This window comes from Pelobates fuscus, chromosome 4 (genome assembly GCF_036172605.1).
Source record: "Pelobates fuscus isolate aPelFus1 chromosome 4, aPelFus1.pri, whole genome shotgun sequence".
Classification (NCBI taxonomy): Eukaryota; Metazoa; Chordata; class Amphibia; order Anura; family Pelobatidae; genus Pelobates; species Pelobates fuscus.
In genome coordinates this window covers 358,373,732-358,400,739 of record NC_086320.1, presented here as the reverse complement: position 1 = coordinate 358,400,739, position 27,008 = coordinate 358,373,732, and positions in this window count along the sequence as shown.

Sequence of the window (27,008 nt, the reverse complement as noted above, 5' to 3'; positions counted from 1 at the left end):
CATAGCTCTACTCCCATGTGGGAATTATAGCTTGACTAAGAATCATTTTTGGATTACATGACTCATATCATGAGCCATTTCATGAAATAAAATTGAAAATTTAGAGGCAAGTGTTAAATGTCAAAAGACACTATCTAGCTTAGAGTTAGTGTTTAATTATTCAGCCGTATAATAGGTGATATGTGTATTTAACACACTCTTGGAAGGAAATACCAGTTGGTAACAAGATTGTGGCAATTATATATACATGGGAAATGTCTTATGTTCTCACCAAGATGAGCAAAATATATATTTTATGTTTTAAGTGAACATTTTAGAGTATCTAAAGCTAAATTATAAAGTAATCTATGAACTATGCAAGGATATTTTACTTTAAACGTTCCTTTAAGCAGCATTTCTATGTCAATGAAATCTACTGTTTTATTTAAATAAATGATTGACCTTTGTCTCTCCCAATCTATCATCTACCTGAGTGTCCCTCTCTGTCTGGTCTGTCTACCAACCCACTGTTTTCTCTGTGTGTGTGTGTCTGTCCGTCTATCTGTCTTTCACGGATGTAGGGTGCAGGAGAGGTGCGAGGAACGAACCCCCAACAATGATTCATAGGAAAATGAGAGGTGCAAGTTCGCCCCAGTCATGATGGTGTAGAAGATTTTAAAATCATGTATTTTATTGTTTAACAAAGATAAGAGAAACAAAACATATTTAAAGGAGTTTTTAAAATGTGTATTTATTGCATGGCATAGTGAATCATGTAAACTTGTAGAGTCAGCAAAGTATTAGCTATGTGTCTATATGTATGTGTCTGTCTATCTCTCTCTATTATCTATCTATCTATCATTGTCTGTCTATCTATCTACTTCTATCTATTTATATCTATCTATCTATCTATCTATCTACTTCTACCTCTATATCTATCTATCTATCTATCTATCTCGGTCTGTCTATCTATCTATCTATCTCGGTCTGTCTATCTATCTACTTCTATCTATTTATATCTATCTATCTATCTTGGTCTGTCTATCTATTGGTCATCTATCTATTTCTATCTATTTCTATCTATCTATCTATCTATATCATTCTATGTATTTCTATCTATCTATCTATCTCGGTCTGTCTATCTATCTATCTATTGGTCATCTATCTATCTATCTATTTCTATCTATGTCTATCTATCTATCTGTCTATCTATCTATCATCTATCTATCTATCTACCTTGTAATTGCTTCTTTTGTATCTATTTGTCTTAGAATATTACCAGAAATACAGCCATTTGTATTTTATAAATTAATTTCAAAGGAATTATTTTACTGGAAGGAGCAGCAGGGACATAAGGGGTTAACGTATGGCTGACTGTTGTTTCAATGACCATTAACTCTTTAATTATTTATTATTCACAATAAATTGTGGTTGAAAAGACCTCTGTCCTCGTGCTTTCCTGGGTTCTATTCACGTGCATTCTCTTGCAGATCTAAGGTTGCCACCTGGCCCTGTATTAAAGGAACACATTCAGCAAGTTGGTTTTACACTTGAAGGATTGAAATGTTCAGAGGGGTTTCAGTTTATTTTCTATTCAATGAACATGTACTTACATTGCCCCCTCCCCCCCTCTTACCCATGAATATATCATTAACTTTCCATATTTTTCACTGATTCCAAAGTGTTTGCCTAATGATGCGTGTAAAATTGCATTAAAGGAGAAAAGGCTTTAAAGAGGTATTTTTGGGTGAGGTTAGAATTAAAAATACTTCTTTAAATAAACAGGTATTAATACACATCACCAGGTTGCCATCAGAGGGGTACAACAAGTACATGTATATGGGCCCAGACCACCCAGGGAGCCTGATGGGACCGGTCCCCAACAACTTGACTAACACGTTGTTACAATCCCTATCCCATTGCCCTTCAGACTCCACTCCAGGCTCAGCACAGAGTGTGCATCATAGATACTAAGCCCTGTGGGCCAGTGTCTATTCCAGGAGCCGAGCCAGGCTCCACCTTGGAAACTACTGGCCAGCCGTTGCTGGTGGGGATCTAGTGGACGGAGCACCTGAAACATCTGCCCGCTTTTTCGGCTCCATCAATCCCCTACCCGTGGAGAAAAATATTGTCCGCCTAGCAGGAGAAGCCCTAGATCCCGCCCTACCCCTACCTAACTACTGCAGAATCCTACAATGGAGGGCCTCTTCCAAGTTCAAACCATCTGACATCAGTTCAGACCAAAGGCAACTTTAAAGTGGCACTGTCATGGCCGCATCCGTTTTTTATTTAACCCCCGACCGGACTATACTACATCTAATTCCCCTCCTAGTCACCCCCAAATGACCCTAGGTCTCCCATATTATCTTTTTTAAAACTTTATTTTGTGCCCGGACCTAGGTCCTTGGGGCCGCCATATTTGGTGGGAACATAAAGGCCCTGTGGGACACGTCTTCTGCCCACACTAGATAGTGCTGTGAAATTCCTGCGCATGCACAGTTAAACACTTGGGCATTCGGACGGGAATTTCGTCTATTCACTCATTCATCAAAAAGACGAATGAATGAAAAGATATTTCAAATGAATGAACGAAGACCTCTTCCTTTCTTTGTGCGAGTTATTCCTGTGGATCATGTATATTAATTTAAGATAAATTATACATATATATTCATACAGGACTGCAATTAATCTTTTGGTACCGCTCCCGAGATTGGGGTCCGGATCCCTCTTGCCCTTCTCCCCGTGGCCCGTAGCACTGCTTACCCTTCCTGATGTGTCAGAATTGGTGGCATGGTGAGTAGGAAAACTTGGGGTGGGGTAAGGGGCCCAGGCCTTGAGTTGTATATGGCGCCCAGAAATTTCTGATGGCAGCCCTGCACATCACCGTACAGATTTTCTCCCACATAGGGACCCCAGGTTTCTTTAACCCCCATCACCCTCCTCATACTTATTCACCTTCAATCCCTTCCCCCGTTTTCTTCCACTTTGTATTTACTGTCTCTAGCCCCATGTTTTGCTGACTTAAGTTTGTTATATATATTTTTTTTTTTTAAGTTTATTCATTATATATTTTTGTACAAATTAACCAAGTGCTGCATTGGATGCCTAGCTGGCTTAATAGTGCAGGATAAAACTGATTTTGCCCATGAACTGCTGCCCTGGGATACATCAAAGTGACAATTATTTAAAAGTCACAATTTAATTTCGGGGGGGTTTTGTTCATCCTTTACCGAAGCATTGGGGGAACCATTTTTGAGCTTATATGGAATCACATTTCTTGCAATATTTAAGACAGGGTCTGAAATTTTAGTATGCATGCATCAGTATAAGTTTAGCCATATGCAGTGGGTGTAAAAAAAATAAAATTAAAAAAAATAAGCAAATACAGTAATGGGACTACCACCGGTACAGCAAGCGTGGCTGCACCAGGGCCGCAAGCTGAGGGTGCACCTTCGGTGACCATGGACTACTGGTCGCTTAATGGTCATGTGTCATCAGTAGCTCGGTTGTGTGCTGCAGTGCTTTAACAATGCGACCGGGTCCCTTTAATGATGGAAGTGCTGCTAGGAAGTGAGAGTCAATCATTCCTCATAGCTAACAGAGATCAAGATGCGTAGAAGGGAGAGGAGAAGAAGAAGGCAGAAAGAAGAGGGGAGAGAACTGAGAGAGGCGGCCAGCCTGTGACTCCCAAGAGCCTCAATCAACAGACTGGACCCCAGGGGAACCACCGTCCTGGACCAGGAATGTAGAAAACTGGAGGGAGTCAGTTTTGTATCTGTGTATCTGTATGTGTGACAATGTATCTGTATGTGTGTCAGTTTTTATTTCTGTGTAACTGCATGTGTGTATCTGTGTGTCTGTATATTAGTATGCGTGTCAGTATGTGTATCTGTTTGTCTGTATATCGGCATGTGTGTCAATGTGTCTGTCTGTGTGTAAATCTGTGTGTCTGTGTATCTGCATCTGTGTCAGTATCCGCATGTGTGTCAGTGTGTGTATATTTGTTTGTGTGACAGTGTTTGTGTATATCTCAGCATTCAGATAGCAACACTGCACACAAATATACCCCTGCATTCAAACTTCAACACTACATACAAACGCAACACTGCATTAAAACGTCAACACTACCTACAAACACAACCCTGCATTAAAATGTCAACACTACATACAAACACACCCCTGCATTCAAACGTCAACACTACAGTGAAACACACTCTTACATTCACACACAAATACTCCATACAAAAACATGCTTACATTCAAGCATACAAACTCTGCTCAGTGCTAAATACAAACCAGTGAGGATGGGCAAATGGTAGATCTGACCTAGCAAAGAATTGTGGGAGTTGTGCAACAGATGGGGATCTACGTTTTGGCCACCCTTGTGATTGGAGGGCCCTAAAAAATTATTGCACCAGGGCCCTCTCTATGTTCTCCCACTGATCAAATATCCTGCGTATGTGTAGATGATGGCATTTGCAACAATATAGCTTTGCAAAAACACAACAGAATGCAAACACAATGTCTGCATTTTTACAGAATTGCATAGTTACAGTAAACCATTGTACAAACAGAGTGTTTGTCAATGAAATAACACCACAAATAACACGCCTTATGTGGTGTACACTGTACGATCTTATACTTAACACATGTTCATAGTTTATTCAATGTGTGGGCATGAAATAGATCAATCGGAGGCACGATATAATAAATCGTGCGCATGGGATAACTGCATCCTGGGCAGCAGGGCCGGTGCTTCCTGTTAGCACCTACCCCGCTGCTGCCGCAGCTGGCTCACAATTTAGTAGATACACCAACAAGTTAACTATATCATGCCAAGACCATGTTGCCTATCTTTGAACAGGATCTACTAAATTGTGCGTATTAAATAGTACAGTGTGGCCACAGTTTCTTTTCAAAATGAACATGTCACCTATGGGGCTACATAAAAATAAAAGCAAAAATGTGTATGCATGATTGTGTAAGTGAAAAGAAAAGGTTAATTTAATAGTAGATTTAAATAAAATAAAATAAAAGTCTAACCAGACCCTATAATATTAGACTGTGAGTACTTATTCAGATACTTTTACTAATCTCTCTAGAAAAAAAAAAAACGACTCAACTCTTTAAACATCAGAGGAGTGAGCAGAGCAATACATTGCGCCCCTCCTCGTCACTGAAAAGTTTAAATAAAGTATATGGTATGTCAGCAAAGGACGTGTCAGTCTCATGAAGTGGTCTGAACCACTCACCCCTGCTTCACCTGGGGAGATGGAGAGACCAGCTCCAGGAATCCTGGCTGGAGTTAAGTGGCGCTTTACAAGTGCTGGTATCCTGTGCTTATACAAACTTATGATAACAGTAACATATATAGTAAAACAGGAAACAAGGATTGTTGGTGCTATTTGTGGGTTGGGAAGGGAAGCATCAAAAATAATCTTAAATAAATCATGAATGCGTTAGTTAGCCTGCTATATACCAAATTAATAGGGATTGCATGTATACATTTAACAAAAATCACCCACAGTACTAAATATAATAAAACCTTCAATAAATATAAGTAGAATAAGATATTTAACAATAAGATTTTTTTTTTTTTTAAACTGTACTTTCATGATTATAGGACTCGCCAAACTGATTGATCTCAAAACATTTACATACAGCAAACAAGTTTAAAGAATACCCAAGCACCATAACCACTGTACCCCACTGTAGTGGTTATGGTGTTGTCTCTTTCGTCACGGTTATTCACTAAGCTCTGAAATGCAGTAAGTTGAAATCTATATCCAAATGGAAAATTAAGTCAGACATATTTGCTTATATTTTGCAATTAAGTTTTCAATCCACCACAATGTTTAATTTAGTGGAAAACACTGAAAGATCTACAATACCAGTTTTATATATATACACAATAGGGTTACTCCAAACACCATGACCACTTCACGGATTCGAAGTGAGCATGGTTCCTGCTGTCTGTATGCAGCAATTCGATATGCAGTGCCCATACATAGTTTAACCCCTCTGCTATCGGATGTGTATCTCCAGTCACGTCATTGAGGCGTCCTTTATAAAAACACTGGGTTTTGCTTGAATTAACCCTTTAATTCACCTGCCGTGAGCATCACGGAGCAATTTATATTATACTTATCTCCACTGCATTACTTTAATTGTGCTTACTGCGGTAAGGGGACAAAGAGCTGTAACTTCCAAATACCTTTCAGTTTTAATTTAAATTGCAAGAAATTTTTTTTTTTTTAAAAGATCAAAGTTATTTTTTTTTTAAACTGAAAAAGGTAACCCTTTATTTTTTTATTATTTATATAAAATATACTATATGATATTATGCATATTTTTTCCATCTCTAAGAATGAGCCCATTTTTTCTGAGTGGTAATGGTGTAGTAATAGTACTGTGGTATTTAAATACTGTTACAGAAGTCAGTAAAAGGCAGGGGGTAAATGCAAGTTTGCGTCCGTCATGTAGAAGCATATTTTGTAGAGTAAGCTGATTAAACATTGTGCAAATCCTGACAAACACAGGGGAAGATCTATCCCGTTTGCTGTGTACTATGTGGAAACTCTAAACTATGGCTTTTCTACAAACAAGCTCCCTTACTCATTGTGGACATAGCTGAAAAATCTTCACAAACCAATACTTAGTGTAAATGAAGTAGTGATGACTTCCAACTAGTTCCAATAGAAAATTAAACTGACTGACACACATTTAACCAGAGGAAGTAACCCATTAACACACAGCAAACAAAAGGCCATTCACAGGCATTGTGGGGGATCTAGTTACCTTGGGAAAGGTGTAGCCAGAAGGATTAGGAAGTACGGAATCTGGGTAAAAAATAATAATCTCTCATTTGATTTTATTTACTTAGCGCTGCTATCCATGAAAAGAACTGGACAACTTTCCATTAAGAGAACTTTTCCATGTGTATTCATAGTTTTTGTGTATGTGTTTATGGGTATCTGGATTTATTTTATTTATTATTATTATAATAACAACGACGTCTATGGATAGATAGATAGATAGACAGACAGATAGATGATAGATAGACAGACACACACAGAGAGACAGACAGACAGACAGAGAGTCAGACAGACAGAGAGACAGATAGATGATAGATAGACAGACACAGACAGACAGACAGAGAGACAGACAGACAGAGAGACAGATAGATAGATAGATAGATAGATAGATAGATAGATAGACAGACAGACAGAGAGACAGATAGATGATAGATAGATAGATAGATAGATAGACAGACACAGACAGACAGACAGAGAGACAGAGAGACAGATAAATAGATAGATATATAGATAGACAGACAGAGAGACAGATAGATTGATAGATAGATAGATAGATAGATAGATAGACAGACAGACAGAGAGACAGATAGATAGATAGATAGATAGATAGATAGATAGACAGACACAGACAGACAGACAGAGAGACAGAGAGACAGATAAATAGATAGATATATAGATAGACAGACAGAGAGACAGATAGATAGATAGATAGATAGATAGATAGATAGATAGACAGACAGACAGAGAGACAGATAGATAGATAGATAGATAGATAGATAGATAGACAGACACAGACAGACAGACAGAGAGACAGAGAGACAGATAAATAGATAGATATATAGATAGACAGACAGAGAGACAGATAGATTGATAGACAGACAGACAGATAGACAGATAGATGATAGATGATAGATAGACAGACACAGAGAGTCAGACAGAAAGAGAGACGGATAGATGATAGATAGACAGATACACAGACAGACAGAGAGACAAAGAGACAGATAGATGATAGATAGACAGACAGACAGACAGACAGACAGACAGACAGACAGACAGACAGACAGACAGACAGACAGATAGATAGATAGATAGATAGATAGATAGATAGATAGATAGATAGATAGATAGATAGATAGATAGATAGATGATAGATAGATAGATAGATAGACACAGACAGAGAGACAGATAGATGATGGATGATAGATAGACAGATAGACAGACACAGAGAGACAGACAGACAGAGAGACCGACAGACAGACAGAGAGACAGATAGATGATAGATAGACAGATACACAGACAGACAGAGAGACAGAGAGACAGAGAGACAGATGATAGATAGACAGAGATACAGACAGACAGAGTGACAAAGAGACAGAGAGATGATAGATAGATAGATAGATAGATAGATAGATAGATACACAGACAGACAAAGATAGACAGACAGATAGACAGATAGACATACAGACAGATAAACAGATAGACAGACAGACAAATAGATAGAATAGGAGCACTTCAAAAGGCAAATCAATATTCTATTAAATTAATATTTCAGTTACCGGTATTTCTTGGGCTACCTCAGTACACTCAGCTATATTTACGTGTTATTTTGTCAGCAACACAATAAAACGTTGGAATATTAAGTATCAGTTATTTTCACAATGAAAGTGTGTGCTTAAACATAGCGTGAGGAGAACAATCATGGTCCACTGCTCTCCTATATTTTTGTGGATTCTTTATTTGTCCTGTGAACGGTTCTCTCATTAAAATGTGGGGTTACAATGTCAATCAAATAATTATAAGTTAAAAGGGCTGCTTGCAGTATTGAAGGAACACTCTAATGGAAAAAATATATAATTCTTTAGAAATCTAGCAGATATAATTCCGATGAAAACATGCATGCATTTATTGTTGCATTTTTTTTTAATTGGGGGTATATGTAAAAACAGCCTGCAAAAGCTTCAGATCTGCTTTCTGCAGTCTGTGCAAGCCCTCCCCTTCTAACCCCGCCCAGACTTTTTGTGGCTGTCCAATCACAGATGCCCCAATGCAGCTCAATGAGAAGTCTTTGCAAGGCAGGTGCTCTGGGCTGCCTCTTGAGTTTAGGTCCATTGAGCAAAACAACCAGGAAGTAACAGAACTCATTATGGTCTGATTTAAATCTATTGAAATCTGCACTTTTCGTAAAGTTTGCTTTAATTGTCTTTCCTCTCTTAAGATATCGTGTGTAGATTATAATGTAATTTATTTGCTTGTTGTTTCTATTTGAAAAAAAAAGGAAAAAAGAAAAAGTACTTTATCAAAAAAGTACAATATAAAAACACCTATGCAACAGTACAGAAAGTGAAAAAGAAAATATCAATATTAATAATTAGTAGTGTTAGTATATATTCCACATTGCTGTAGAATGGGGAATATAAAACCTTTCTAAAGTAATTTCTTATTAAGTGATATTTTGGTCGTGGGATAAAATTACACAAATATAAATAGCAATGTATCCAGAGAGATGATTGCTCAATATGTATAATAATAATAAAATAATAAAATGGTGGGCTAAAATTCCGAACCAATTAACCAATTTCAGTGACATTACATACAATTATTTCATGTATGGAGATTAGTTTGACTAGGTACAACATATTACATATTTTAAATGAGCTCTATTTGCCACCTTGCAAAGTTGAACTCTTTCTATTGCATTGCTCATAATATTAGCTAATGTTTGAGGTTTTAGCACTCCAATTTCTGCATGGGTATTCTCTTGAGCTGCTCAAGTGTACGTGGTTTGTTCACCAGCTCCTTCAGATATCCCCACAGGAAGTAATCAGGAGCTAAATGATTGTGGGCGAACATGGCAGCAAAGTAATCTATGAATTTCTTTAAAATTATCCACTCGCCGAACTGTTGTCTCAGGTGGTCTATTGTAGCCCTGGCTGTAGAGGCAATGGCCCCATCCTATTGAAACCACAAGTGGTGACGGTAAATTTTTTGCATCAAAATAATGGACCTGCCATTTTGAAAAAAAATTCCACAAATTATTACTCATCGTTCCTTCGTGAAATTACCCAGGATGATTCTCCCAAGTTTCAGTTATAATGTGTACCTGCAACACAGTGTAACTACTTACAAATAAATGATTTCCCTGTCAAATCCTACTCTGAATTTTGGCCCATCCTGTACAAAGCAAATAATGATGTAACGTTGTTTCTGTAGACTTTGGGCTAGGGAAAGGTATCACAGAGGCTGCTTAGTAACAAGAACAATCTGATTTAAAGAATAGCATTATTTTAAACATTTGAAATTTTCAGCATCTCATCTCTCTGGCTTTTAAAAGGTTAAGGAATGGTCAAATTTCCAACCATTGTCAAGGAGTGATGCTCACTGGTCTGGAACGTCGCCAGCATCTATTCTGCCACAGGGCTCTCTTTTGTCCTTGATGAACAAGTTAATATTTAGAAAAACTTTTTTTTTTCTTGCATCTAGATGTACTAACCAGATTTCTACCTCAGGCAAAGTGTTGGTTAAGAAGAACGGCTAATTGAGTCCTGCCTGAACAGATCCTCTTTAGTGTTCTGCAGGGCCAGAGGTGGCATATTATTACAGCGAAGAGAAAGAAGAGTGATGTAAGTTTGTATTTATCCTGTAAATCAATAGCGTTCTGACAATCAGACATAAAATGGGCAACCAGTAGAGGATATTGACATGTAATGTGTCTGCTATGTGAACAAGGCCACATACCAGAGCGCTGAGCTGTACCATACTACATCAAATTCGCTCACTACAAACCACGTCTCTGTCTTACATGATGACACATGGCGATATTACAATTCATATACATTTCTACATCTAACATAATTATTTCAGAGGCAACTTGTGTTTTCTGTTATTACACCATGCTTTGTGTTATTACGCAATACTTTATGCTTTATTGCGGTATCTATGCAGTATTCCACTTATTATTTTATTGTATGTTTCAGTGTTTTGCTTGCCACCTTTGGCCAACTCACTAAGCAGTTGGTATTGAAGAGCTACCAAGGGAAGATTATAAATTCAGGGCAGGGGTTTCTATTTCTATTGTACAGCTAAGGGTAGTTATAATAAAAGAGACAAACTGCCCTTTCTTCCTGTGATGTCAAAGTAACAATATTTACTGCCTCCTTTGCAGTGTACATTCTACTTGGGCAACCGTTGTGAGCATGCTCGATGGACACACAATACACGGTACCTCCGTAATCATGGTGACTCTCAGAGCGACCCCACAATGTCACTGCATGAATGTGCGGTAGCAGTTTGAGAGACCCTCAGCCTCATTCACACAGCTAAAGACAAAAAGGAAATTGGGGGGCCACCCAAAACAAGGCATTTTACAGGAATGGTGCTGCCGTAGATGCCAAAATTCATACATAATACTGGCTAAGGAACAGCTTACACGTAAAAATACAGTTTTAAATCGTATAAGGCTACTTAAAATCACCTATCTCAGCAAACACGGCAGCACCATTCCTGTAAAATACATGTTGTGGGTGTACCCAGGGGCGTATTAGCCGCGAGGCAAACAAGGCATTTGCCTTGGGCGGCATTTTACAGGGGGCGGCAAAAAAAGCCGCCCCCAAATGCCCGTGCGGCTAAAAGACATGCCGCCGGGCTGCTGGGCGATCGGGCGACACTGCCTGGCGGGCGGGCGGGCGGGCGGCCGGCGAGGGCAGCACAAAACCAGGATACACCACTGGGTGTACCCCCAATTCCCTTTTTGTCTTTACTATGTAAGTTTGGAGTCCAGACCCGATTCCTTTCTGGTTGAGCACTTTGCCCTGCCCACCCAGTAACCTTCCGGTGTCCCTTTGGAGCTGACCATAGGAAATTATAACTTTAAAGAGGTTTTGGATTGTAATGTCACTTTAATTATAATTCCCATTTGGTATAAAACAGATATATGAGATGCATTGTGAATATATAGTTTAAAGCGCTATCATTTTTTTTTTTTTTTTTTTTTATCACATTAACTTTGCATTATATATACTCACAATGCTCTTACATCAGATTATTAAAATATGCTTTAGTTTGTTTGGCACTAGCACTATTTAATTTGACTCCCTCGTTAAAATTAGTGTAGGACCGACTCATATATAGTGGAACTGAATCCCCATATTTGTTTGCTGAGATAGGTAATTTTAAGTAGCCTTATAAAATGTTAAACTGTATTTTTATATGTGCGCTGTTCCTTAGTCTGTGTCATTCACAAAGCTGTAAAAAAGGGTCTTACAATAAAATGAACAACAAACAGAATTTTGGCTAAGGCTGAACTACATATCACACTTCATGCTTCCACGCAGCGCTTTCTGGCCAGTACTGCAGCTATGAAAGGGTTAAGGGCTGTATTTTTCAAATATCTCCGAATCTATGCATGTTCCAGCTACTCAGGTAGCACAATGTATAGATACAGCTACAAGCATTTTATTTAAACAAGACTCTCTCCTGTTATGCATGGCTTAGTCCTATCAATTGAACATACTGGGAAATGGAAAAGTGACCTTTGACACTGTCAATGTTGTCAATCATTGTAGCCCGCAGCGATTGCAGGTCCAGAGGATGCTTGTGCCTCGATGCAAATAACATCAGAAAGTCAATAGCGTGCAAAATAAAAAACGTATCTTTAATACTTCTAACCCCCTCTGTTCCTGTACGTCCAGTGGTCTGATCTCAATTATGTGTCTGTTAGTCCACCCATTGTACAGCGCTACGGAATTTGTTGGCGCTATATAAATAATAAAATAATAATAATAATAATAATAATACTTCTACTTCCTAGGATAATCAGAATGGGTTCTGTGTTTTCAGATGCATTTTTCACATAGATAATAAGAATATCTTTATAAAATATGTAAATGAGAATTTATTAAAGGAACATTGTAGAGGTTATCAGAGGAACACTGCAAACACCTGGTGTGTTAGATGTTGGAGCACTCTAGTGGTTAGCTGGGCTCACCCCACACCTCAGTGAGAGTCGTCAGCAGAGCAGAGCTTAGCTCATTGGCTGAGAGCAATTAGGGGACACTCTCTGCCCATGAGTTGGTCCTGTATTTAGATCAAGAGAGCTTACGGAAGCTCCTAGTAGGAGCTTAACAAATTACGTTTTTAACTCTTTCACCTGAAGTTTTCAACTCTTTCACCTCTGTTGGAGGCTGCAAAGTGGAGGGATGGGTGGGTGGAAGGGTGGTTGGTGAATGGATGGCTCGATGGATGGCTCGATGGATGGCTCGATGGATGGATGGATGGATGGATGGATAGATGGATAGATGGATAGATGGATAGATGGATAGAAGGACAGACAGATTATTTTTACATAATTGGTTGGTTTGTCAATATGCTAGTTTTAACATGGTGCAATCAGCAGAAACACTCTATTGTTTCTTTTTAAACTTTGATACATGTGGAGCTATTTATTTGCTCTGGTACTGATCCAATCCATTTTTGTTTTAGAAGCATGGTTAAATTAAACACCTAGAAAAAGGGGGTGATCCCCTAATGCGTCTAGAGTGTGTAATGGGAACTTAATAGGGGGTAACCCTAGAAATAGAATACATTATGCACAAAGAAATGACCAATGGACATAAAGTCCAGAGGACACAGTAAAGTCCCTATATGAACATATTGTAATTAAAACTCAATTTACTAATATATGTTTAAAAAGGAACAGGGGGAGCTGATACGCTCTAGGTAAGAAATGGGGTAGAACAGGTTTTAAAGCAATGGAGGCTGCTTGTAAAAGAAAAGAGAGGGTAGTGGATGCATGGAATAGCCTTCCAGCTGAAGTGGTAGAGGTTAACACAGTGAGGGAGTTTAAGCATGTGTGGGATAGGCATAAGGCTATCCTAACTATAAGATAAGGCCCGGGACTAATGAAAGTATTTAGAAAATTGGGCAGACTAGATGGGCCGAATGGTTCTTATCTGCCGTCACATTCTATGTTTCTATGTTTCCATGATAAGATAGCGACAATTATGAATCCTAATCGTATATAGGTTACAAGGTAGTTAGGGTGAGTAAAAAATATACTCACAGAGAGTTTGAACAATATGGCACCTATAGGATAGTAAAACAATGAAATATATACAATGTAGCAATTAAATCCTATAACCAGAGGATCACAGAGGGATAATGTATCTGAAAAACATTTTGTGGCTATATATTTTTCCTTTTTTTGTGTGTGTGTTTTTGCGGAGGGGTTCAATTTCTGTTCCTTTTTAAACATATATAAATAAATTGAGTTTCAATTACATTATATTCATATGGGGACTTTACTGTGTCCTCTGAACATTATGTCCATTGGTCATTTCTTTGTGCATTAGAAGCATGGTACTTGTGTGCAATAGCACCTTCTTTAAACACTGGAGTGAAGAAATCCCCATCTCTCCCACGGCATAGACAAGATACAAAAGGTTATCATTCTTACAGCCATGCAGATAACCAGTGATCATAATATCTTAATCATACATCATACACGAAGGGCATGAAACCATGGAAGTCTAAGATGAGAGCAAAAAAGAAAGACTCCAAAAGTAAAGTTTCTAATAAATCATTTGGTATAATTATTACTTTTCCCTACTCCTAGTGGTGTCTAACCCCACATAAATGATATTGGAATAACGCACAATAACAGTAATTCCACAGTTACAATGCATGACGTATCAGACTTTTTACAACAAGACTCTTGCTATTCTCGTTATAGCTCTATGCAATTGTCCCTCGTTGGTTAATCATGAATCTATCTGTTTCTCCAAAACAAACATACTTTATGTTCAGGGAGTTCTCAGAAACTGATAAATGAGGACAGTTTTTTCCATAGCCTTGGAGGCCTCGTCATGAATGGACCTTGACATCTCCGCAAACATCTTTTTATGCACAAATATTTGGGTATGCGATCACATCAGAGCATTATCTTTTAGTCCTAGGCCTGCTCACCTTGTACTGTCAATCTTCCATGTTAAATGGCTACGTTCTACTAGTTCTAAAATTGTTGCTGCTTTTTTTGTCTTTAGATGTTTTTGTAACAGAAAAACAGAAACTCCAGAGATACGATAAACGGGTCATTAACCACAGCTCTTAGAATCCAATCTGAACTTATCAAGTTCACAAATATGCAATAAGAGAAATGTAATTGTCCATCTCAAATACTTTTCCATATGGAACTAATTCGTTCTCTTATGGCATCCAACAGTTGGAGAGGATATATGTTACTATTGGCCGTGTAAATAATACTTATATAAACAAGGTAAGTGGCTAGATTAATTTTTCTGCATCTGTTATCCCTTATACTGAATTTCAGTTCTAACTCTAAGAACATCTGTTGATGAATCTCTAAGGAGAGTCTTCTAACTTTTAATTTCTATGAAGTCCTTTGTTTTTAACTTCTGTCTGCGCTTAATATCATTTGAGACACTGCCACCAGGAAACTTCACTCTTGTTCCTTCCTCTAATTGTCCTTTTTAAAGTTACCCTAGTTTCACCTCGACGTACAATGCAAACATTTATCAACGTGGTCAATATTAGGCTGTGAACTGGTGCAGAAAACTTGTGCACAATAACAATGGTTTCAGAATTATGCCATACGTGACAATAACTAGCATAACAACGTAACATATTCACACTGCGTTTACTGATGTAAAATCTTTTTTTTAAGACGGTTCATAAAATAGATTTAACGGATGCTTATAGAAATTAGCAGTGAAGTAGAATTGACTGTATTAACTTAAGATTGTAAGCTCGTTTGAGCAGGGTCCTCTTCAACCGATTGTTCCTGTAAGCTCTCTTGTAATTGTCCTATTTATGGTTACATCCCCCTTCTCATAATATTGTAAAGCACTACGGAATCTGTTGGCGCTATATAAATGGCAATAATAATTATAATAATTAAAGAGATTTGATGGTCAATGTATGGTCAAATCATTTAAAATCCTATGAAACTACTAGATGGTGAATTTTACACACTCTACTGAAAATCTGGACCATGCATACACTATGCCAGGGGTAGGCAACTTCAGGACTACAGATGTTGGGGACTACACCTCCCTTGATGCTTTGAAAGCATTATGGTTGTAAGAGCATTATGGGTGATGCACAACATCTAGAGTGCCAAAGGTTGCCTACCACTGCTCTATGCTAATGTGGAATTTAGTAAAGATGTATTTAGTATGTATGTTTGGGCCAGGAGTGTTGTTATGTTGATTAAACAACTCGGGTTTGAGCCCAAAGCAAAACTCAATATCCCTCGATATATTAACAGAGTGGTGGGGGGATGTCATGACATATCCCCACTTCCTTGTGTTATGTCCCTTTCTTTCTACCCATGCACTTTGAGCTGCTTATTGTCTCCAGGATCTCAATACCAGCATATCTGAAAACAAGCACATACTGTACAGTCAGGAATTCAATGTGATCCTGCTATCCTATCAAGGTAATAAATGGGTGTGCACCGAAGTTCTGTTCCCCAACCTAACAGTTACCTGGGTTGCGCCACACTTTCTCCCTTAGTTGCCTTGCAGAGCACTATACTACTGCAGCTGCTTTGAGTAAAATAAAAAATATAAAAAGACTAATAATCTTCTGCCTCCTCCACTACCTGTATAGATTCAAGGCTAAAGAGTCCCACGTTAGGGGCTTTAACCCGCAAAGCCCTCCCCAGCAACTGTCATGGTTTGGCCTCGCAAGAAGGAGAGGAGACAAGTTCTCGTAGAACATGTTCAGACAATAAACCAGTCAAGCTGTTTGCTTTTAAATAGATCACAGATTGCTAATTAGCATTGTTTTATACTAATAAGGATTCCATGATGTATTTCTCTAACTGTGTGCAATATTTGCTTATTGAGCGCAGATATTAAAACCAATAAAATATAAACATTGAAAATGTGCATGAAATGAAAACAAAACATTTAACGGATATCTGAAACTGGCATAAAATATTCAACCAAACGATTTCTCTCATCATGAAGCCAATTTCATAGGGACTAAAGAGAATACAATATATAAAGTATTATTGCTTTTAATTTAATTTAAAAGAAAAACATTGGGAATAAAACTCACATGAAAAAAAGAAAAGCATTATATTTAGTGAAACATTATTAAAAAAGGATAAAACCAAACAGACCAACCCACCCTCCACATTTTTATGTGACAAAAATTGATGAACCATTTTCTTCACTAAGAATCCTGAGTTGAGTTAAAAGGTTTACCTTTGCTAGCGATCTCCTCTGGGTTTTGTAAAGGACAAGCTAATGAAGTTACTTAGTAGATGTTTCCATGCATTGTATTTATTACTGGAGCTGTATTTTGAGCAATTATTTTCCCTTTAAAGTGCAAATGTCAAAGGTTTTAAATTCAAGCAAAGATTATGATTACATACACAGGCAACAATACACACGATGTACCGACGTAAACACTGAAACCCATGGGATAATACAAAAATCAGCAAAAAGAAGTCAATCCAATACATAAATTGTTGGCAGCATTAGCCTTTTTGGAAGAAAAAAAAAATCCAGATTGTGAGATTTAAGCATATATTTACAAATCCACTTAAGAACATGCTGACTTTGTAACAAAAGAGGATGCTATACTGAACAAGTGCCCAATGATGTAATGTTACATATTACTGAGATTATCACAGTTTTTGATCACTAAATGATGCTTCAACTGAGATGGTTATTTAACTTTTAACCATAAACCTTTTCTCTGCATGCATAAACCACCCTCTGCATGGAGACAATGAACTTTCCTCATAGAGATGCATTGATTCAATGCATTTATTCGAGGAGATGCTGATTAGCCAGGGCTATGCTTGGCTTGTGTTGGCTCTGCCCCTGATCTGCGTCATTGACAATCTCAACCAATCCAATGCTTTAATATGGAAAAGTATTTCGATTCACTGAGATCACCACTTCTGATGATGTCAGCCAAGGAGGCAGATAAGGGGCAAAGCCAGCGCCAGCAGACTGGAATAAAGGTGAGATTTTACTATATTTAGTTGGGTAGGGGGCTAGATAGTGTTTTTAAGAATATTGGGTCAGGAATACACGTTTGTGTTCCTGATCTTATAGTGTTCCTTTAAATAAGCGTTTTTCTTTTCTTCCAACTATGATACAATCACTTGCAGATCTCAGCATAGATCCTTCCAAATGTGCACAGTAATAGGGAGACAAATATGTCTGTCCCCAAGAAAAACACATTATAAATCACAGGGCTGTCCAACCTGCGGCCCCCCAGATGTTGCTGAACTACAACTCCCATGATTGCCTGGCTATCTGTTTCATTGAAAGAATCATGTGAGTTGTAGTTCAGCAACATCTGGGGGGCCGCAGGTTGGACAGCCCCAGACCTAAATATTGTCCTGTTTTTAGCATTACTAACCAAGTATCTAAAACAGGATCATAGCTTAATATTTAAGCCAGAAAAAAAGCCTAGAAGCTCTTAATATTAGTAACTGTGAAAGAGAGTTGAAAAAGTTAATAAATCAGAATAACTACAAGAAAAGTCAAGATGATATCTAACCTAAGGAACAAAATTATAATAAAAAAACATTTAAAGGAACAGAAAAAGACTTAACAGCCACAGAAACATCATGTGGTCAATGTATTCATTGCAACATTACAAACTACTACAGAGGAAAAAATAATCCTTGTATCTACCAGTTTATGTATACCGTCATTTCATTTAGTCTCTAAAACTCTATCCGTGACCTTAACTCAGTTTTTAGAAATATAGACAGCATAGTGGGGATGTCAACTTAATGAATGGAACCCTATGGAAGTTGGGCATGGATCAATGAGCTTTTAACGTTCTAGGAAATAAAAGAAGCAAATGAACCGTACAGAAAAGGAAATAGACGTTCATGTCTGTTAAAATATGAAGCCAATTGGAATTTGGACTTAAGGGCACTGCGTGGTAAAGGCACACTAATTGGTTCTTGGTAGAATTTTTCAAGAAAAAAAACAAATTATTATTTTGCTGAAAGAAGTGAAAAATATGTTTAGAAAAGGTTTTAAAATAACAGCAAATAGGCAGAGCACACATCCAGTACATGGTTTCATTACAGTACACATTCAGTACATTGATTTTTTTTTATTTTTTTTTTTGACATTTGATTAAATATTATTAATCTAAATATTTTTACATACGAAGTCAGAAAACTGATTTCACCATAAATGAAATGGGTTTTGCTGGTCATAATCCCTCTTTCCTTACCCAGCAAATTCTATATTATTTAAAGAGCTATAGATAATTGTTAACTCAATGCTGCTGCAAAACATTAACCTGAAGAAGTAACTTTGGTTCATTGGGTTTTGCCTCCCATCCACAGAGCAGCGGCCACCATTCTCAGAGAGCATACTCAACAACATTTCATTAAGTTAAAAATTAACCCAAATTCCAGACAAAAAAAAACCATGGTGGTTTACTTTGAAGACCCTATTGCATTTATACATTGTGTAAAGATCTTTTATTATGCTTTAGTTTGTCTTACCACCGATCTGTCACTTTTTCAGCATTTCATAAAATGCTAATGTTGACTCCATTGGGATTCCATTTAAATTCCAATGCCATCAAAAGTTCCTATGGAAATCCATTCCCTTCTCCATTAGACTCTCACCCAGTGTCCATTCCTTCAAAGAATTGCTGAAAGCTCACTTCTTCCAGAAAGCATCTCAATTAAACTGTTAACATTATTCCCTCCTCACACCTCTCTAACCCACCTTTCTTTCTCTGCTGCAACTGTGTCATAAAATAACTAAGCCTTTATTGTAAATTCTTCTAGAAACATACTTTTCCATACACTAAATAACTGTAATTTTACCGCACTCGAATGTAAGCTCTTTTGAGCAAGGCACTCAGAGCCTTCAGTTTCTGTACGTCCACCTTGTCTTTTTGGAACTACTTGTATGTTAGTCCACCTATATGCAGCTCTGCGAAATGTGTTGGCACTTTATAATTAATAACAATAATAATAAAACAAAGTATGGGCTACTTTTCATTACAGGCAAAGTCCAGGCTACCAAAACTTTTGAAATAGTAGAGCTCCCAGCATCAACTTTTGTCACTTCCAACAGTTGTTGCTAGTACATTAAAACAACTGACAGGTGAAGCGCATAACATTGATTATATTGTTACAATGGAACCCGTCAAGGGGTAAAATATATTAGGCAGCAAGTAAACAGTCAGTTGCAAGGAGAAAAAATGAGGAAGATCTGAGTGACTTTGACATGGGCCAAATAGTGATGGCTCAATGACTGGATGAGAGCATTTCAAGGCGGCAAGTCTCGAGGGGTGTTCCCGATATGCAGTTAGTACCAACAAAAAGTGGTGCAAGAAAGCACAACCGGTGAACCGAGTGGGCAAGGCTCATTGATGCACATGGGGAGTGAAGGCAAGCCTGTCTAGGCTGATCATACAAAAGCTACTTTAGCTACTTTTGAGCTACTGTAGCTCGAATTGCTAAAAGAGGTAATGGCGGCCATGATAGGAAGGTATCAGAACACACAGTGCATCACAGTTTGCTACATATGGGGCTGTGTAGCTGCAGACCAGTCAGAGTGCCCATGATGACCCCTGTCCACTGTCGAAAGTGCCATCCGTAGGTACCTGAGCATCAGAACTGGACGGTGGAGCAGTGGAATAAAGTTGCCTGGTCTGATGAATCAGATTTACTTTTAGATCAGGTGGATGTCCAGGTGCGTATGCATTGTTTACCTGGGGACAAGATGGCAGCAGGATGTACCAGAGGATGTAAAAAGACAGGCCTGGGGAGGCAGTGTTATTGGCAATGCTCTGCCGAGAAATCCTGGGTCCTGGCATTCATGTGGACCTGACTTTGACATGTACCATCTACAAAGAGACTGTTGCAGACCACAGATCATGGCAATGATGTTCTCAGATGGCAGTGGCCTCTTGCACCAGGATAATGCACACTGCAAAAATTGTTCAGGAATGGTTTGAGGAACATGACAAAGAGTTCAAGGTCTTGCCTTGGTCTCCAAATTCCCAAATTTCTCTTGGAAGCAAGGTAACTGATCCCCAAGGTTTAATGAGTTTGGGGACTAGGTATTCTCAGTCCCAAATATTTGGGTTTTATCCCCCCAATCTTAAAGTCAAAAAAAGACTGAACAGAGTCCATATCACGCACCTTGTGTACATTTAGCCATACATAAGAAACAGAAAGAAATATGTTCATATTTTGTTTCTTATATGACTACTTCTAGCATAGGCTGGTACTAATATTTTGAGAAATCACTGTTGGGATTTGTTCTGGCTCTACTTACTAGCAAGTTAACTCAGGAGTGCCTTAGTTGATCGCTTTAGGTTTCCAGCCCTGGTCAGAAAGTGTAGTTTTATTTAATCATAGAAGGCAACCGAAAGTTTCATGATGAGATTTGAAATGATCTGTGTGACGGAGCAGATTCCCTTGTGAAAACCCAAGTTTTAACTTGAATTAACCCTTCCAAGCTGTGTCTGGTTAAAATAATTTTAGAGCAAGGTATGTAAAGTGAATCAATCGGCAGTAATTTTGCTCTGCTCTCTATGGCGACTTCTCCACCTTTAGAGCTTTGCTCAAAAATGCTACATCATTGGGTTCAAAGAGCCCAATGGAGCTCAGAGATTCATTCACGAAAACGCAACCGGAAACATGCAATGGTTTTTCTGCATAGCATTGTATATCAGTAATTCTTCCACCTATGAAATAAACTCATAAAATAAGAATTGCTACAGTTTGTTTGTTCCTAAAAAATTTAAATAAAAAGTATTACTTTGACTGCATAATATATATCTACTTGGAGAAAAGATCTATAAAATAATAGTATTAGTAACTAACAACAACATTGTTATTATTGTAAATATCATTATACGATGGAAATCAAACAAGTGAGCACACTGCACTCGGGCACTGCTGGGTTAACAATCATTCCTACTATACCAGCTGCAGGAAAAATAAGGAAAGGCATAATTCATCACTAGAGGATTTGTGATCATTTTCCATGGCTCTCTTCAGCGTGAGGGGAAAGGACATTACTTCATCTGACACCCAATGACTCTTTGGGAAAGTGACGTATGCGACACAGCATCCTGCCAACTATAGGAAAATAAAGTCTCAATGAATTCTCCGCCGCACTTTACACAGCTTTATCCATGGACTCTGAGGACAAATATTTCAGGGGGGAAAACAAAAAAATCAACAGAAATTCTTATCACTAAGGGAAAGGGAAGCGAGGAGGGGGACAAAAATTAACGGAATGTGCAATGTGGTGCAATTCCCATGTTTTGTTTCCTAGAAATAGAAAAACACAACTTTTATTAAATGGAAAATGAAAATAATGGTATCTGTAAGCATTGAAACTGGGGCAGCTTTCTGGGTCTATGAATTTCTCTTCTGGTATCCCCATAATCTACACAATTTATAATATCACTCCAAGCACTATAACCACTACAGTGGGGTTTTAATGCCAGGACTACCATGGCCCCCCACTGTAAGTAGTCAAACAGTTTTAGAATGGTTTGATTTTTACCTGGGGTACACCAGGTGCTGCTCCCTGCCTCAACTGCAGTCTCTGGGCAGTCAGAAATGCTCTGCCAGAGCTAAGTCCAGCAGTACAAGGCTTAGAATACTGGATGAGAGTGATCAGCTGATGCTTTCGGCCAATGGGCTGGCTCTGCACTGCATTGCTTAGCTCAGAAGAGCTAACTGAAGCTGAAGAAGGAGCTCTCGGCACTCCTAGTGGTGAGGAGCAGTGCCCAGTAGACCCCAGTTAAGAAGTCAATCATTCCAAAATGGTTGGTCTACTTACAATGGGGTACTTTGGCACCATAACCACCACAGTGGTTACATATAAACCAACACGCAGTGTATGAACCCATCAGACAGGGACAGAGAAAAGTCGGCACATCTACCAGTCCTTAGAGTGGCCATATTATAATACCAGATAGGAAGGTTAAATCAAGTCATGGTCAAAGAAAGCCAGAAATCAAATGTATGAAAGACAAAGTCCATTCAAGGGAGCTGGAATACAGAATAGTCAGGGTAAAACCGAATCAAATACCAGAATAGACAAGAGAATAATATAAATGCACTATGGGGACACAAAGGAACCACAACAGGGCACTGTACACCTGGCAAACCACACTTTTATTGGCTTGGGTGTTATTGCGGTAATCACACCCCAAAGTGTGAGGGGTCAGTGAAAACTAGAGAAATTGGTGTTGGTGATGTCATGACACCGGCACGCATGCATCACGTCATTAAAATGTGCGCGTGCTCAGCCGCCAGCATCAGATAGCCCAAAGGAATGAGCAAGGAGTGGAGAAACGTTGATCTGCCAGTCATTGATCAGCTGACGGCTAAGGGATCGCCTTGCTGACAGCTATGTAGTGTTTATGATGCTTGGAGTGTTCATTTAAAGGAAGAGCTTCCTCTTCTGGTATTCCTATACTCTACACATGATGATATTTATCATTCCATTCCCTAGATTGCCACTTCCTTTCTATGGAGGTTCCAAAAGCAAGTGATAGTGTACACACCAACTATATAAGCTATTCCACGTAGACCATTAAAGGAGCACAACATTAAAATATTATATTAGCTCAATATGTTCTTCATATTGTAATATACCATATACATTTATTAAGGAAATCACTTGCCTCCCTTCCTCACTCACGTTTCTGACAGGGGGCCATCTTTATGCACCTTCGCTCAGATTGTCAGGTCTCAGAGCTAATGCTCACTATTTTGCAAGCTTCTGCTTTTTCTTTTCTTTTTTTAATTCTTTATTTTATTTGTGCATGGAAATTCACAAATAGCACACCGTGCCACAATAGTCAGGGTATGTAGAGTTGAACACATGTTTACATCAATTAGGCAGTGGAAAAACTTTGCACATTTTTAAATTTTTAACGTTTAACACAGAGTTCTATCGGGCGGAGCCTGACGACCAACCTGAAAAGACGCCATCTTCCCTAGCTCCTCGAGTGCCGATCGCAATCCGGCAGATATCTCCCTCCGTTGGGGCCATCCACTCAAACGGAGCACAGGACCGGCACCACAACATCGAGACGAACAGTCCGATGCCTTTTTTTCAAGCCGCCAAGCAACCCAGGCAGCGGCGCAAAACCGCGGCCTACCACACCTCGAGTCACTCCTCGGCAGACAGAGAGCAGGCAGTGAGTACTCAGACTACCCCCTACAGGCAGCACCAAACATGGGCAGACGCACCCCCAAACCCACGACCAGTGATCACCCCCAAAGCAGGGACATTGGGCAAATGCTGCTGCGGCCGGCGCAGACCACGCCAGTACATGCGGATCCCCCGCCAAATATGACCCCAGCCCAGGTGACAGAGGGAGAGGGGACCCCACACAGATTAAACTCTCAGGGGGAACCCACAAAACCCCCAGCCTCGCCAGAGGACTCAGCCCCCACCACTAAAGGGGACCTAAAAGCCCTCCTAGCAGACATCCAGAAACTGCTGGCTGCAGATGTAGCCCTGATTAAAAGGGATATACAACAAGTTACAGACCGGGTCACAAATACAGAAAGGGACATAGAGGGAGTCCAAAACACCATAACCATCCTGCAAAACTCAGTCCAACAACTGCACGTGGAACAACACGTACTAGCAACCCAAATAATGTCCCTTGAAGACAGGCAACGCCGCACACATATAAAGATCCGCGGCATACCCAACACCATCACCACTGAAGAACTGCCGCACTACATACGACGTCTCCTAACTACGATCCTGTCGCAGCCAGCAGCTAAAAATATTATACTGGATGGGATATACCGTGTGACAGGCACGGCCCGCACCCCATCAGACACCCCAAGGGATGTCATCCTGCGGTGCGTCACCATACATGACAAGATACAAATAATGGTAGCCCTGAAAGGCAAAACGCCACTGGCATTTGAAGGAGCTCAGCTATTATTTTTCCAAGACCTCACCAGAGCCACCTTGCTTAGACGCAAATCCTTCGGCCCAGTAACCGCTGCCCTACGTAACGCAAACAAACCATACAGATGGGGTACCACCGGCTCTTTACTTGTCCATCACGCTGGGACCACTCACAGCCTTACCTCCCCGGCAGGAGCCCCTGCCTTCCTATCTGCAGTGGGACTACAACTGAATCGACCGTCTACTACGGACGACACGGTAACCTGGGACCCTACGGCCGGCACCTCAACTGAACAAGCGACGGACCACCCACAGCGCCCGCATACCGGACTTAAACCTGGGACTGTATCGGCCTGACCTCTGAGCCTCCAGCCTGTGCCAAGGCCTAGAAACCAACACGGACTGACGACCAGCCTGAACGTTCACCCAAACCGATTCAGAATCTAGAAAGATAGATCTCCATGCTTAACCATTATTTTTTGTTCTTTTCCTTTTCTTACCATTTACTCTTATTACTATTACTACCAATTACTCTTATCTCCATGCACGTACATGCAGATATCTCACCACAATACCGGAGACAGGCACTACACCACCCAAACACAATGGGAGCTGTACACCGGCCTCCAAACCGCAGGCAACACAGCAAAGAGAGGCGTATTACATACCCCCCCCCGCCACCCTCTTAGGTCAGGGGCCACACTGAGAGTGCCAGACTGTGAGAAGGCACCCAACGGACCGACGTCCACACAAGCACGCATAACACAACACACATAGTACCCAGAAGGTACACATAGCCTGGCACCTGATACACACATGAAACCATCCTGAGATCACGCACATGCGTAAGCCCCTGCACAGCTTAACACTTTCATGTAACACACAGGAGTTTACCTACGCCTGTAGTACACCGGGAGCGCAACACAACCAACCACTAGCCTGCAGAAATCTAACCAGCTCCAGGTTTGTCTTCAACCATGCTCATAATAAAAACTGCTAGTCCAACGCATTTCACAGAAATAGCTAGACACTAACCCCAAACACTGGGAGTATACTCACTACTGTTGACTTACTGTAAACTGACGATTTCAAGAAATGCTGAATGTAATTTGATTGTACAACTGAGCACAGACAAATAAAGAATTTAAAAAAAACAAAAAAAAACACAGAGTTCTATCAAGGCTGACTGTTAATATAATGAAAAAACTGAAGTAGTGTAATACAGGTTACAATGGTAATAGAGAACAGTGCAGGCTAGTTGTCCAAGCTGATGTTACTATGTAATATATATATTAGTGGTTGGCTGCATCTGGCATAACATTCTGAATAGATTAGTATAAGCTTAAATATGCAATATATGCTAGTAATTGAGTTTCACAGGCTAAGAAGTCCTGCAGAGGGTAGTTTAGGCAGCCTAAGTGGATTGGTATTGCTAGAGAGACGGGCCACAACATGCCTTCATTGAACAGCTTAGTAGATAGGGCAAAAAAGTAAAATAACAGGCCACAGGCAATATAACAAATACAAATACGAAAAATAGTCTCCAGCATATGTTAAACCTTCTGCGAGTAATCGCCTGCTGCCTAGTATCTATCGGTTGGGTCAGAAGCTATGTACATTTAGTTATGCAGCCTGCGTTGCTGGCTAACCATGGATGAGGTTGCTTTAATACGGTTATTCCTTACCTGCAAATAGCTGTATAAGTAAATGGAATGGTATAGGTTTAACAGTAAGGTGTGTGTTTAGCATTACATTATACGCTGTAAAAACAAATATCAACATTTCTATTATTCGCTTGTCACAAGAAGGTCAAGGCATGAAAAATAAAAAATAAAAAATAAAGAGTTGGAGGGACATAGTCCGCAAGGGCTGCGTAGATGTGGTAGCATGTCAGCAGTCCAGGTCGCCGTGCGGCACTGAGAGTTAGTGGGTGTCAGCCTACACCTGTGGTCGGCTCTGGCAGGTCACATACCAATAAGTCCCATGGGGCCTTGGCGTCGTCGATCATGGTTGCTGCTCTCTTGTGTGCATCTGTGCCGTGGAAGGGAAGATGTAAGCCTGGTTGGACGCCGGCTTTTAGAGCTTGTGAGTAGCTTGTGTGGGATGCCGGCTCAGCCGCCTTGTTCTCTCGGGTGCAGGGGTCTGGGAGTTCGCCCATGCGGTATGGCGCCGCTTTGCAGGTCGCAGATGTCCCTGGGCGAGAAGTGGTTCTGGCATGAAGGATGGTCTCCCTCTGGTGTACGTGCAAGCTGGAGCTAGCGCCCGGGAGATGCATTGCTTGTCCCTGCCGTTT